The sequence below is a fragment of the Callithrix jacchus genome, chromosome 2, assembly GCF_049354715.1.
Source record: "Callithrix jacchus isolate 240 chromosome 2, calJac240_pri, whole genome shotgun sequence".
Taxonomy (NCBI): Eukaryota; Metazoa; Chordata; class Mammalia; order Primates; family Cebidae; genus Callithrix; species Callithrix jacchus.
The window spans coordinates 102,126,272-102,141,820 of NC_133503.1; the positions used below are offsets into that span (position 1 = coordinate 102,126,272).

Genomic DNA, 15,549 nt, shown 5'->3' on the forward strand with positions numbered 1-15,549 from the left:
TCCAGCCTGGGTAACAAGGAAACTGTCTCAAAAAAAAAAATAGTGTCACAGGAATTCAGAGAAAGACAAAGACAATTTAAGAGCTGGAGTGTTATCAGGGAAGATTTCAGAAAACAAATGAAAATTTAGGCTGCTAGAGAAAGAAAGGAAGGACTTGGATAGGAAAACTCAGCAAGGCAGAGAGATATTATATGAAACAAAGGGAAAAAATCAGGCATGGCATATGTTAGGAAATTTGACATTTGTCATGCTTTTTGAGCATTTATATATGATCAAGTTGCTGAGTTTTTAGTCATAAGCTAACCATAAAATTAAGTAGCTGCTTCTGCCTGAACATATAACTGTTGCTTAAAAAAAATAAAAAGAATACATCTGTTGAGGTGGATTGTCTTTTATAGACTCAGCTACTGCACTGTGCTTCATCAACTGGAGATTCTGATATTTTGGGTTGCTTCATTGTCTCACTTTTCCATGTCTGTATTTTTCCATTTTTCTTATTTGATGTCCTGAACTTTCACCTTCTTTTAGAATAACAGCTTTGTGTTTTGTATGAGGTTTCAGAGAACTAATTTAAATGCTCATTGATTTTATACTATTTATTTAATTTATTTAATGTTATTTATTTTTATTTCATAACATTATTAAATAAGGCCAGATTACTTGAATTTCTAAGTATAAATCTCATTCATTTTTCTAAAATAAGTATTTTAAAGATACTGAATAAATTTATAAAAGCCTTCAGAAATTTGAGTTGATTTGGCTTTGGTCACATTGATATACATACACACACAAACAAACTCTTGTGAAACGTTTGATTTTTTTTTTTTTTTCTTAAAAGTAAGAGAAAGTTTGTCTTCTCTAAAATAAGTCCTACTAGAATTAATGAAGACTACATTCTGGGTTTTTGGTTCTTTCAGTTTGACTGATAGAGAGAGTTTAAATATCCTATAAGAAAGAGTTCATTTAGTCATGCTTACCTCTCTTAATGGCAGCTAAGTCATATGCAAGATTATTCCAAATTCTTCAAACAGCATGTATTTTAAATAAATCAGGTTAAATAGGAAATAATTGGCTTCTAAAGCATTTAAATTAGAAGAACAACTTCTGTATTTTATATGTATTTATAAATGTGAAAATATTTTTCTAATATATAAAGATAAGCAATAGCAGAACGGTGTAGGTGATACAGTGTTAAAATACTCTAGTATGATTTAAGTTCCTTTTCTGCTTTAAAAGTCTTATTATTGATGTAAATATAGAGAAAATTAAACGTCTGTCATAAGTACACAGTTTCGTGAATCTGCACAAACTGAATACACTCTGTAACCAAAATTCAGATCAAGAAACAACATTTCTATTATTGCCGCAGTGCCCCATGGCTCCAGACATTACCCTATCCTGAGGGTAACTGGTATCATTATTTGTAACAACAGTGTAGATTAATATTAACTTCTTTTATACTTAAAAAAATTTTTAAACATGTATAATATTATAGAAATATTGATATAGGTTTTTTTGTTTGTTTGTTTTGTTTTGTTTTGTTTTTGATGGAGTCTCACTCTGTCTCCCAGGCTGGAGTGCAGTGGCATGATCTTGGCTCCCTGCAACCTCTGCCCCCACTGGGTTCAAGCAATTCTGCTGCCTCAGCCTCCCAAGGAGCTGGGATTACAGGCATCCATGACCATGCCCGGCTAATTATGGTATTTTTAGTAGAGATGGAGTTTCACCATCTTATCCAGGCTGGTCTTGAACTCCTGACCTTGTGATCCACCTGCCTCGGCCTCCCAAAGTACTGGGATTACTTTGGTACTGGTGAGCCACCGTGCCTGGCCCTGTATAGGCTTGACATAGTATGCTTATTGCCTTTTATGTTTATTTTTTAAAATATGCAATTTTAATGTGATCTTTAGCCTAAAGATAGACTAATTTTTAATTAAATGCCTGTGGCATCAGGGGGAGACTGATACACATGTGTGCACACATACACATACACAAAAGATTTTGCCTTACCACAAATTCTTCTGATTTAAAGCAATGTATTAGCAAGAAAATATATTATTAATGATAAGAAGAAAAAAAAGAAAACATTATTTCATTTAACTTTTTTTAAAATTCGGAATTATTTGGCATCAAAACAGAGGATTTTATTTTTAAACACAATATTTGTGATATCATGTCACTAGGCTTTAATGGAAATAAATTAGAAACTTCCTAGAATGGTAGAGGAGACAGTCTGGCTTTCTGAATCAATATGTATTATTCCTTTTCCAAGCCTTCTTAATTAATGAAACAATTTTCACCTTACAATTTTACTTTAAAATACGTAGAATTAACCATAATTATAATTTTAATATGATTTTAACATTATTTTGAAAATCTCAATCAACTAATTCTAACTTTTTAACTTCTGTACCACAGCCCTGATGGGAACACTTTGAGGGGAATGTGTATTCTTAAGAAAAGGATGTTAGTCTGAAATGAGTTTGCTCTCGTAGCATAGACTCTGTTCAAAAATTGTTTAGCTGGGTCATTATCAGGTATAAATTTTGGTTTGCCACATGTTTTGTGTAGGCATTGCTATGACTTAATTATTGGGGTTAGCACCATGATACCAAGGAGTTTGATTTGACAGTAAAAGTCCTGAAAAATGATAAAGTGTATACCTTTTTTTTAAGCTAAACATTGTGTTTAAAGAAGACATCAGATGTAAAAATGGAAAAGACTAGGAAAATATGTATTAGATTCAATATTTTGAGAAAAATAAATGTTCCTGTTTGTTTAGGGCTTGGCTTTTAGATATGTGAAAAAGCAACTGCCTAGACTATTTATTGCTTAGTCAGCTAAATGTAAAAATGGAGGCTTCACTGACATTCAACTTTCCTAATAGAAATGTCAGATAATCAAGTATTTAGTAGCTTTGCTTAGAACATGTTTGCACATGGAGATTGAATAAATCCCTGTATCTCTAAATTTTTACCTAATGATTTGTTCAATAAACTCACAAATTATAAATCAGAAATACACATGGTTAAAGAATAATCACTCAGCATCTTACCATGCCAGTTATGAGAATCTTTCTTTTTAGCCCTCACAGGCTTATAAAAGCATTAAGGCATGAGGAAAAAAGTTTTGGGATTAAGAAAAGTACAAGTGATAGGACTTAGAAAGGAAAAACAAAAGTGTAATAATTCTTATGCTGGGTAATGGCATAATTAAATGAACCACCAAAATCATAGGACATGCTATTTGGTATTAGCTATAAAATAGTTGGTCAGTGTATTCATAGAATAGGGGGAGTAGGTAGGGACATATAAAAAATACTTTGGCTATGGGTTAATTGTTGCAGCTAAATGTTGGATACATGTAAGTTACTATTTGTCTACGTTTATTTATGTTTAAAACTTTCCATGATAAAAAAGTCTTTAAAATGTGTACCTCAGAGCACACTTAGAACTGACCTAAATAATTTTTCCTGTTTCAGTGACACAAGTGGCATCAGTTGCTTTTTTATCATGTAGAAGGACGAAGGGGAAAATCTGCCTAGTAATGGCATGTTTTTCACGTTACATAAATAATGACAGAAATTGGAAGAGTTATAGCGTTTTTTTATAGGGCTTTCTCAGGGCTAACATTTTTCTGATTGTAGTTCCAGTTCAAGGAAGCAAAGTATTTTTTTCTGATACAGTAAATTAGAAAATTTCACTTTGTTCTGTGTTTATTTTTTTTTTTTTCTTTTTTTTTCTTTTTTTTTTTTTTTTTAATTTTTTATTGGATTATAGGTTTTGGGGTACATGAGCAGAGCATGCAAGACAGTTGCGTAGGTACACACATGGCAGTGTGCTTTGCTTTGCTTCTCCCCTTCACCCACATTTGGCATTTCTCCCCAGGCTATCCCTCCCCACCTCCCCCTCCCACTGGCCCTCCCCTTTTCCCCCCAATAGACCCCAGTGTTTAGTACTCCCCTTTCTGTGTCCATGTGTTCTCATTTTTCATCACCCACCTATGAGTGAGAATATGCGGTGTTTCATTTTCTGTTCTTGTGTCAGTTTGCTGAGGATGATGTTTTCCAGATTCATCCATGTCCCTACAAATGACACGAACTCATCATTTCTGATTGCTGCATAATACTCCATGGTGTATATGTGCCACATTTTTCCAATCCAGTCTATTATCAATGGGCATTTGGGTTGATTCCAGGTCTTTGCTATTGTAAACAGTGCTGCAATGAACATTCGTGTACACGTGTCCTTATAGTAGAACGATTTATAGTCTTTTGGATATATACCCAGTAATGGGATTGCTGGGTCAAATGGAATTTCTATTTCTAAGGCCTTGAGGAATCGCCACACTGTCTTCCACAATGGTTGAACTAATTTACACTCCCACCAACAGTGTAAAAGTGTTCCTTTTTCTCCACATCCTCTCCAGCATCTGTTGTCTCCAGATTTTTTAATGATCGCCATTCTAACTGGCGTGAGATGGTATCTCAATGTGGTTTTGATTTGCATCTCTCTGATGACCAGTGACGATGAGCATTTTTTCATATGATTGTTGGCCTCATATATGTCTTCTTTCGTAAAGTATCTGTTCATATCCTTTGCCCACTTTTGAATGGGCTTGTTTGTTTTTTTCCTGTAAATCTGCTTGAGTTGTTTGTAAATTCTGGATATCAGCCCTTTGTCAGATGGGTAGACTGCAAAAATTTTTTCCCATTCTGTTGGTTGCCGATCCACTCTAGTGACTGTTTCTTTTGCCGTGCAGAAGCTGTGGAGTTTCATTAGGTCCCATTTGTCTATTTTGGCTTTTGTTGCCAATGCTCTTGGTGTTTTGTTCATGAAGTCCTTGCCTACTCCTATGTCCTGGATAGTTTTGCCTAGATTTCCTTCTAGGGTTTTTATGGTGCCAGGTCTTATGTTTAAGTCTTTAATCCATCTGGAGTTAATTTTAGTGTAAGGTGTCAGGAAGGGGTCCGGTTTCTGCTTTCTGCACATGGCTAGCCAGTTTTCCCAACACCATTTGTTAAACATGGAATCCTTGCCCCATTGCTTGTTTTTGTCAGGTTTATCAAAGATTGTATAGTTGTATGTATGTTGTGTTGCCTCCGGTGCCTCTGTTTTGTTCCATTGGTCTATATCTCTGTTTTGGTACCAGTACCATGCTGTTTTGATTACTGTAGCCTTGTAGTATAGTTTGAAATCCGGTAGTGTGATGCCCCCCACTGTGTTCTTTTTGCTTAGAATTGACTTGGCTATGCGGGCTCTCTTTTGGTTCCATATGAAGTTCATGGTGGTTTTTTCCAGTTCTGTGAAGAAAGTCAATGGTAGCTTGATGGGGATAGCGTTGATTCTGTAAATTACTTTGGGCAGTATAGCCATTTTCACGATATTAATTCTTCCTAACCATGAACATGGAATGTTTCTCCATCTGTTTGTGTCCTCTCTGATTTCGTTGAGCAGTGGTTTGTAGTTCTCCTTGAAGAGGTCCCTTATGTTCCTTGTGAGTTGTATTCCAAGGTATTTTATTCTTTTTGTAGCAATTGCAAATGGCAGTTTGCTCTTGATTTGGCTTTCTTTAAGTCTGTTATTGGTGTAGACGAATGCTTGTGATTTTTGCACATTGATTTTATATCCTGAGACTTTGCTGAAGTTGTTTATCAGTTTCAGGAGTTTTTGGGCTGAGGCAATGGGGTCTTCTAGGTATACTATCATGTCGTCTGCAAATAGAGACAATTTGGCTTCCACCTTTCCTATTTGAATACCCTTTATTTCTTTTTCTTGCCTGATTGCTCTGGCTAGAACTTCCAGTACTATATTGAATAGGAGTGGTGAGAGAGGGCATCCTTGTCTAGTGCCGGATTTCAAAGGGAATGCTTCCAGTTTTTGCCCATTCAGTATGATATTGGCTGTTGGTTTGTCATAAATAGCTTTTATTACTTTGAGATACGTTCCATCAATACTGAGTTTATTGAGGGTTTTTAGCATAAAGGGCTGTTGAATTTTGTCAAATGCCTTCTCTGCGTCAATTGAGATAATCATGTGGTTTTTGTTTTTGGTTCTATTTATGTGGTGAATTACGTTGATAGACTTGCGTATGTTGAACCAGCCTTGCATCCCTGGGATGAATCCTACTTGATCATGATGAATAAGTTTTTTGATTTGCTGTTGCAATCGGCTTGCCAATATTTTATTGAAGATTTTTGCATCTATGTTCATCTTGGATATTGGCCTGAAGTTTTCTTTTCTCGTTGGGTCTCTGCCGGGTTTTGGTATCAGGATGATGTTGGTCTCATAAAATGATTTGGGAAGGATTCCCTCTTTTTGGATTGTTTGAAATAGTTTTAGAAGGAATGGTACCAGCTCCTCCTTGTGTCTCTGGTAGAATTCGGCTGTGAACCCGTCTGGACCTGGGCTTTTTTTGTGAGGTAGGTTCTTAATTGCTGCCTCAACTTCAGACCTTGTTATTGGTCTATTCATAGTTTCAGCTTCCTCCTGGTTTAGGCTTGGGAGGACACAGGAGTCCAGGAATTTATCCATTTCTTCCAGGTTTACTAGTTTATGTGCATAGAGTTGTTTGTAATATTCTCTGATGATGGTTTGAATTTCTGTGGAATCTGTGGTGATTTCCCCTTTATCATTTTTTATTGCATCTATTTGGTTGTTCTCTCTTTTATTTTTAATCAATCTGGCTAGTGGTCTGTCTATTTTGTTGATCTTTTCAAAAAACCAGCTCTTGGATTTATTGATTTTTTGAAGGGTTTTTCGTGTCTCAATCTCCTTCAGCTCAGCTCTGATCTTAGTAATTTCTTGTCTTCTGCTGGGTTTTGATTTTTTTTGATCTTGCTCCTCTAGCTCTTTCAATTTTGACGATAGGGTGTCAATTTTGGATCTCTCCATTCTCCTCATATGGGCACTTATTGCTATATACTTTCCTCTAGAGACTGCTTTAAATGTGTCCCAGAGGTTCTGGCACGTTGTGTCTTCGTTCTCATTGGTTTCGAAGAACTTCTTTATTTCTGCCTTCATTTCGTTGTTTACCCAGTCAACATTCAAGAGCCAGTTGTTCAGTTTCCATGAAGCTGTGTGGTTCTGGGTCGGTTTCTGAATTCTGAGTTCTAACTTGATTGCACTATGGTCTGAGAGGCTGTTTGTTATGATTTCAGTTGTTTTGCATTTGTTGAGCAGTGCTTTACTTCCAATTATGTGGTCAATTTTAGAGTAGGTGTGATGTGGTGCTGAGAAGAATGTGTATTCTGTGGATTTGGGGTGGAGAGTTCTGTAAATGTCCACCAGGTTTGCTTGCTCCAGGTCTGAGTTCAAGCCCTGGGTATCCTTGTTGATTTTCTGTCTGGTTGATCTGTCTAGTATTGACAGTGGAGTGTTAAAGTCTCCCACTATTATTGTGTGGGAGTCTAAGTCCTTCTGTAAGTCATTAAGAACTTGCCTTATGTATCTGGGTGCTCCTGTGTTGGGTCCATATATGTTTAGGATCGTTAGCTCTTCTTGTTGTATCGATCCTTTTACCATTATGTAATGACCTTCTTTGTCTCTTTTGATCTTTGTTGCTTTAAAGTCTATTTTATCAGAGATGAGAATTGCAACTCCTGCTTTTTTTTGCTTTCCATTAGCTTGGTAAATCTTCCTCCATCCCTTTATTTTGAGCCTTTGTGTATCCTTGCATGTGAGATGGGTTTCCTGGATACAGCACACTGATGGGTTTTGGATTTTTACCCAATTTGCCAGTCTGTGTCTTTTGATTGGTGCATTTAGTCCATTTACATTTAGGGTTAATATTGTTATGTGTGAATTTGATACTGCCATTTTGATGCTAAGTGGCTGTTTTGCCTGTTAGTTGTTGTAGATTCTTCATTATGTTGAAGCTCTTTAGCATTCAGTGTGATTTTGGAATGGCTGGTACTGATTGATCCTTTCTATGTGTAGTGCCTCTTTTAGGAGCTCTTGTAAAGCAGGCCTGGTGGTGACAAAATCTCTGAGTACTTGCTTGTTCGCAAAGGATTTTGTTCTTCCTTCACTTCTGAAGCTCAGTTTGGCTGGATATGAAATTCTGGGTTGAAAGTTCTTTTCTTTAAGAATGTTGAATATTGGCCCCCACTCTCTTCTGGCTTGTAGTGTTTCTGCCGAGAGATCTGCTGTGAGTCTGATGGGCTTCCCTTTGTGGGTGACCCGACCTTTCTCTCTGGCTGCCCTTAGTATTCTCTCCTTTATTTCAACCCTATTGAATCTGACGATTATGTGCCTTGGGGTTGCTCTTCTTGCGGAATATCTTTGTGGTGTTCTCTGTATTTCCTGCAATTGAGTGTTGGCTTGTCTTGCTAGGTGGGGGAAATTTTCCTGGATGATGTCCTGAAGAGTATTTTCCAGCTGGGATTCATTCTCTTCGTCCCCTTCTGGTACACCTATCAAACATAGGTTAGGTCTTTTCACATAGTCCCACATTTCTTGGAGTCTTTGTTCATTCCTTTTTGCGCTTTTTTCTCTGATCTTGGTTTCTCGTTTTATTTCATTGAGTTGGTCTTCGACTTCAGATATTCTTTCTTCTGCTTGGTCAATTCGGCTATTGAAACTTGCGTTTGCTTCGCGAAGTTCTCGTATTGTGTTTTTCAGCTCCTTTAATTCATTCATATTCCTCTCTAAGGTATCCATTCTTGTTATCATTTCCTCAAATCTTTTTTCAAATCTTTTTTCAAGGTTCTTAGTTTCTTTGCATTGATTTAATACATGATCTTTTAGCTCACAAAAGTTTCTCATTATCCATCTTCTGAAGTCTAATTCCGTCATTTCGTCACAGTCATTCTCCGTCCAGCTTTGTTCCCTTGCTGGTGAGGAGTTTTGGTCCTTTCTAGGAGGCGATGTGTTCTGGTTTCAGGTGTTTTCCTCCTTTTTGCGCTGGTTTCTTCCCATCTTTGTGGATTTGTCCGCTGGTCGTCTGCGTAGTTGCTGACTTTTCGTTTGGGTCTCTGAGTGGACACCCAGAATGTTGATGATGAAGTATTTCTGTTGCTTGGTTTTCCTTCTACCAGTCTAGCCCCTTCGCTGTATGACTGTTGAGGTCCGCTCCAGACCCTGCTTGTCTGGGGTGCACCTCTAGTAGCCGTGGCACAGCGAGGGATGCTACCAGTTTCTTTTTCTGCTCTCTTTGTCCCAGGATGATGCCTGCCTAATGACAGTCTTTTGGATATAGAGGGGTCAGGGTGCTGCTTGTGGAGACAGTTTGTACTTTATAGGGGTTTAATTGCTGAGCTGTGCACTCTGTTGTTCATTCAGGGCTGTTAGGCTGCTATGTTTGATTCTGCTGCAACACAGCTCATTAAACAACCCTTTTTTTTTTCTCAAATGCTCTGTGTTGAGGGGTTTGGGCTTTATTTTTGGATGTCCGATCAGGTGTCCTGCCCAGCTCGAAGGCAGACTAGCCACTGTTTGGCTGCCGAGGCTCCGCCCTGCTGTTGTGTGATTCGCGCTGTTCCTGCCGGCTCTGCTGTGGTCTCCGCCATGCCCTGCGGCGGAGTCTCTTCGTTGTAGCGTGTTGCCTCAGCAATGGCAGGCTGCGTCAGCAGTGGGCGTGTATCTCAGTAGGGACGGGTTGCCTCGGCAACGGCTGGCTGCGTCAGCAGTGGGCGTGTATCTCAGTTGGGGCGGGTTGCCTCGGCACCGGCTGGCTGCGTCAGCAGTGGGTGTGTATCTCAGTTGGGGCAGGTTGCCTCCATAGTGGTGGACGCCCCTCCCCCACAGAGCATCTCGGACCATCTGCCCGGGATAGTTTGAAATCGCGGTTTTGTTCGTCCCACTGGGTATCCCAAACGATCTGTCCCTGCAATCCCCTGGGCTGGGCTACTGTGCAAGTCTCGTTCAGTCTCAAGTCCAGCCCTCTCAAGTCTCAGGCTGCCGGTTCAACAAGGCACCCGGACAAGCGCGCCCTGTGGGGATTGCTGGGTAGGGCCGGCCGCCGCCGCCCCGGCTGCCGGCTTCGCCAGGCAGACCTACTGCCTGGCGTCCCGTGTCTTTTTATACTTGGGAGTTTCCCCGTTCTGTGGGCAACAAAGATCAGTCTGGAAATGCAGCACTGACTCACCGTTTGCGGATTCAATGCGGGCTCCAATCCTGGGTTGTTCTCACAGCGCCATCTTGAGTCCCCTCTGTTCTGTGTTTAATACTATACCTTTCATGTTAGATCAGGGTATTTAGTTAGTGATATGTTTTATTTCCATAATAAATAGTTAATTCCATCCTAGTTTGACTAAATATATGGATCATTAAATTCTGTAAAGAGAGGTAATTTTTACCTGTTTCTTATTTATCATAAAGAAAATCCCAACATTAAATGGTCATCTACCTGCCCTAATTTTACATTTTTGAAAGTCATTTTACACACACACACACACACACACACACACACAAAATTAATATTATTTATGTTATAATTATATAGAATTTATATATATGTGTGTGTACATATATAATTTTTATCTCAATATGTTAGACATGAACAGGCAAAAGTCATATTTCATTTGTCTTCTCACTTCATTTGGAAGAAATTCTAATACTCATTTAATCAATTAGTTTTTATTTTATTAAATACTGTGATTAAATCTCTCAACCTTAAGCAATGGAATGATATGCTTAGATATTTTAAAGTGGGTTTTATATAGGGTACCCCTGAAAATAAATTATGTTGACTCCTCATTTTCCAAGCTGATGAAAGGATATTATAAAACAGCAGATAAACCATGCAGGATTGTTCTTCTCCCAGCATAAGCAGTATTTAAATACCAAAGATAGAAAGAGATGAAATAGCAAGAGAAACTTAGATCTGAAAGAGCAGGTTATTTCTGGGGAATAGGAAGGATGCATGTAGCCGGTCTGCAAACTCTAGTGGCCACCCTGTCTCTCTGTTGTAGCCCTGCTGGGCAAGAACACAGTAACTTGCAAGGCCAACACAATCTTCCTTCTGACACTCCAAAACCAGTATAGGCTCTAAATATAGTAGAAAGGAAACAGTCTCAACTGAGAAAGGGAATGGAGTGAAGCAGTAGAGAAAAACTTTCTATGAGCATGATATGAGCTCTTTTAATTATAAGGAACTAAGAAACAGCGACTCAGTCAGGCCACCTCTTCCCACCTTAACCCCACCCCACAAAAGAGCATTTATTTATAAGAAGGCAAATAATCAGGTGTGAAACTGAAGAGCTGTAGGGAACTAAAGCAGCTCTCTTGTTGGTTTCTTCTCATGAGGGCGCTGCTGCATTCAGTATCTCCTCAGTTTTTTCCAAACTTCTCAGCATCGAATGGAGCTAGTCCCCTGCCCCTGTAACCACTGAAAGTTCTTATCTCTTCAGTAGCTTTAGTTGTCCATCTTTAAGACTGCCCATATCCTTTATCTTTCTTGAGGTACAGTGACAGTGATCTAACTAGGTCATTTTGACACTATACCTACACTTTTCTGTTTACTTTTTGATGATGCCACACATCAGTGTTAGCTCAGAGCCTCTGTAACTAACCCTTTTCAAATAGAAACAAAAGATTTTAACTAGTTGGCTGCAGTCTTGGTCCTGGCATCATTCTGAGAGTCTATGTTTATTATAAGGATAAAATTAGATGGTTATTAAGATGGTACTTCGCCTCCAGAAGTCTGAGACTGAGACAAATCCTGCAGTCTCTGAGAAGATGCATACACAAGATACGATGAGATAGGTTCCCTGGGGGCAGAGACCTTGTCTTTCATGTTTCTGTTTGGATCTTCTGTTGCTTAGCAGTTTGCCAAATAAGACTAACATTACTTCTTATATTAAATAATTATTCATAATAGTAACTAATGTTTATTGAGCACTTGCTATATGCCAGCCCTTTTTAAGGGTTTCACATTTATTAACAATTAATTCTCACAACTCTTCTGCTAGGGATTTATTATTCATTATTATTGTTATTAGTTCCATTTTTACAGATAAGAAAGCTAAGGCACAGATAAGTAGCCTGCCCAAAGTAATGCAGTTTTTAAGTGATGAAGCCAGAATTCAGATTTATGAAGAACAACTTTAGAGCTTGCTGTAATCATTATTCACTTAATAATCAATTAATACATGAATAAATGATGATAAACTTTTTTTTTTTGCACCAAAGCTAATGCAGAACTCTAATTTTAAAAACACATTGTCCTTCTATCTTAAGGACCAAATGAGTTTCTGCTCCCAGATGTCAATCTTATAATTAGTAACTCTGTTGAAATAAAAAGCTCTACCCATCCATACTATCCCAGACCTTGTCTCCTTTGGGCAATAGCTCCAGTTCTGTATGCCCCAGCTGAAAGTAGAGGGATGTTAGGGAGCTTGAAGTTACCTGACTAGTCACAGGAGGAGGCCAGGAGAAAGAACAGCCACAGTAGATAAAGAAAAGCTCTTACCTCTTTTGAAAGTTTCATCCCTAGAACATGTTGCTCGGTTACCATCCCAGAATCCAGTTTCAGATCTGCACTCCTCCTTCTATGAGAGAAATGAAATGGGGTTAGGGGATGAGAAGGAAAGAACTTCGCAGCTTTCTTCTGAAGCCCAGCAGTGGTGATCCTTTTTGTATAGAAATCCTGGAACAATTCCAATCAGTAAACCTGGTGGAGAAATTAACCAGTTTTATATTTGTGTTAATTTAGGAAGTCACAATGTCTTTATTATTTATCTAGAAATATTTCAAGCTGCAAATACACCTTTATTTAGATGTTCTGATGAAAACACCTTCTTGGGGAATGTCAATTAGTACAGCAACTATGGAAAATAATATGGAGGTTCCCAAAAAAACTAAAAATAGAACTACCATATGATCCAGCAATCCTATGGCTGGGTATGTATCCAAGAGAAAGTAAATCAGTTTATGGAAGAGATAATCTGTGCTTTTATTACTATTACAGCACTATACACAGTAACCAAGATATAGAATTAACTTGTGTCTATCAACAGCTGAATGGATGAAGGAAATGTGGTACATATTCACAATGGAATATTATTCAGCCATAAAAAAGAATGAAATCCCATTACTTGCAGAAACATGGTTGGAACTGGAGGACATTATGTTAGGTGAAGTAAACCAGGCACAGAAGGACAAATATCACATGATCTTATTCGTATGTGGGAGCTAAAAAAATTTCATTTGTAGAGGTAGAGAGTAGAATGGTGGTCACCAGAGACTGGGATAGGGGTAGTCAGAGATGAAGAAAGATTGGTTAATGGATACAAAAATACATTAAAATGGAAGGAGTAAGTTGCAGTGTTTGATAGCATAGTAGGACAACTATAGTTAACAACAATATATTGTATATTTCAAAATAGCTAGAAGAGATTTGGAATATTCCCGGCACAAAGAAATGGTAAATGTTTGAGGTGATGAATATCTCAATTACCGTGACTTAATCATTGTGCATTATATATATGTATGTATCAAAATGTCACCTGTACCCCATAAATATATACAATTATTATATGTCAATAAAAAGAGAAAAAAGAAAATGAAGACATCCCATGGGCAAATAGGCATATGAGTTAAAGTAATCATTTGGGATTATGATCTTCATTATCAGGTATTATTAAGAGTTGGCCTCTTTATACAAGATTCTTTCTTGGCCATTTTCATTACTATGAGAAAATTTTGCCTTGGAGTTAAATTCCAGGGTGGGCAGTTACTTGGATTAAGCTAAACAAAACATCAGATCATCATTCTCTTATTCATTTTTAATTAATGGACCAAGAAATGTAAAGATAGCACTATATCTATCATAAAAGAATTTCATCCTTTTAATTCACTCAAGCAAGATTTTTACAATTAAAAACTAATCATCCAAATTTGATCTATTATCAATAGAACCCATTATTTGAATCTTTGATGTTTCCCTTATATGTGGTAGATAATATTTAATTTAAATGCCTTGCGTTTATTTTAATAGAATGATTTATTTAGTCCTTTGCAAAAATACTATTTCTAAAACTAAATGTAGAGAAAGGACTATTTGTAGCAGCCTGTATTTTCAACTCATATCAAATTTTCAGTGCTCTAAAGGTGTTGATTTTGCTTATGAAAGTGTTAACACTCTGTATGACATCTTCAAGAGAAGGTGATTGAAAACAATTTTTTTAATTACAAAAGTGGAGGGAAAGTGTTGTTCCCAGATTAATCTGTTTCTGCAGCGGAAAAAAAGAAGTGGTAATGAATTGAAAGGCACTGTCTTGCTAGACTCTTAGATATAGAATTACTTGGTTTCAGACTACTCACAGAACTCAGGATGTTGTAACAGTATTATACACAGGATATATTTGAAGAGGACTCCTGAATATTTTGTCATTTGATCTTTATTATTTTAATTATATTTTTAAAAAGAAGAAATACATTAAAATTGAGAAAACCTGATGATATTCTTGTTTTTATTGGTGATTTTTAAATTATCATTGGTAGTTTTTGTGTGTTCATTTTCAAATATAATCTGTATAAAAATAAAATAAATGCAACAGTACTCTCTTTTAACCAATATTTAGACATAAATATTTAACTAATTTACAAAATAATGCTCTCAGCTATCAGAACCCAATTCAATTTCATCTAATACGTCCTGTGATGAATTCAACATGGCCAAAGAATTCTATTTTATTATTAAAATGGTATAGATTTTTCATTGCTTGGCCTTACCAGAGCTTCTCACTCAATCCTAACAGTATTAAAAAACTCTTTTCCAGTTTTCTTATACCCAACCAGGGTTTTCATAGCATCTATTCAACATGTGCTAAATTACACTAAATTTCTTGGTTTTGAATATCTTTATTGTAAACATCAATTAAAAATAGTAGACAAGATTTTTCATGAAGAGATTTTATCATCTGGACACACAGTATGCAAATAGCATGAGCAAGGCTCATGCCAGGCCACCCATTGCAACTATCTTACTAGATGAGTGTCTTGAGCTACTCAACACTTCACTCACCTGAAAAAAACTGAAATATTTATGAAGGAGTGCAAGTATGAACTTATAGTAAGTGCCCAGCTCAACAATTTGCATTCTGCAAGTGATAGTCATTATTATTTTAAAATAAAAATCTTATTTTCAAGATAGGTTTTAACACCAGGGAGGAAAAATTCATTCACCTGCCTGACCATTATGAATCTGAAATTTCTTTTTATGAAAAGGTGATTGTTGGTTAAAAAATTAAGCAATAGCAGATGTGAGAAGCTGAAATCCATATTCCTTATGTGGTTTTGGTTTTTGAAGATCATTTAGAAAATATGTTGATGCTACTTTTTAAAAATAATCAAAGGGCTGTACAGAAAAGATAACTCAATTGTATGTGCTATCTTATACTTTAAATTCCCTCTCTTGTCTTTTCCTCTGTCTTCTCAAATGAGCTAGTTCATTTTCAGCCACTGTTCTCTAAATCCCATTGGTCAAAAATGTATAAAGGTTTTTAAAAGTATGTGACATTTTTGTCCTGAGTTTATTAGTATTTTCAGCTTAAGGTGTCAATAAATATCTGTAAACATTTGGAAACTACAGTAGCATTAAAATTAG

At 37.0% G+C, this 15,549-nt stretch overlaps 1 protein-coding gene across 10 annotated transcripts in view; it reads left to right on the top strand.

The window, feature by feature from the left end:
• Nucleotides 1–15,549, top strand: part of FBXL17 (F-box and leucine rich repeat protein 17) — a 572,981-nt gene that overhangs the window by 420,425 nt on the left and 137,007 nt on the right. The window lies entirely within an intron of this gene.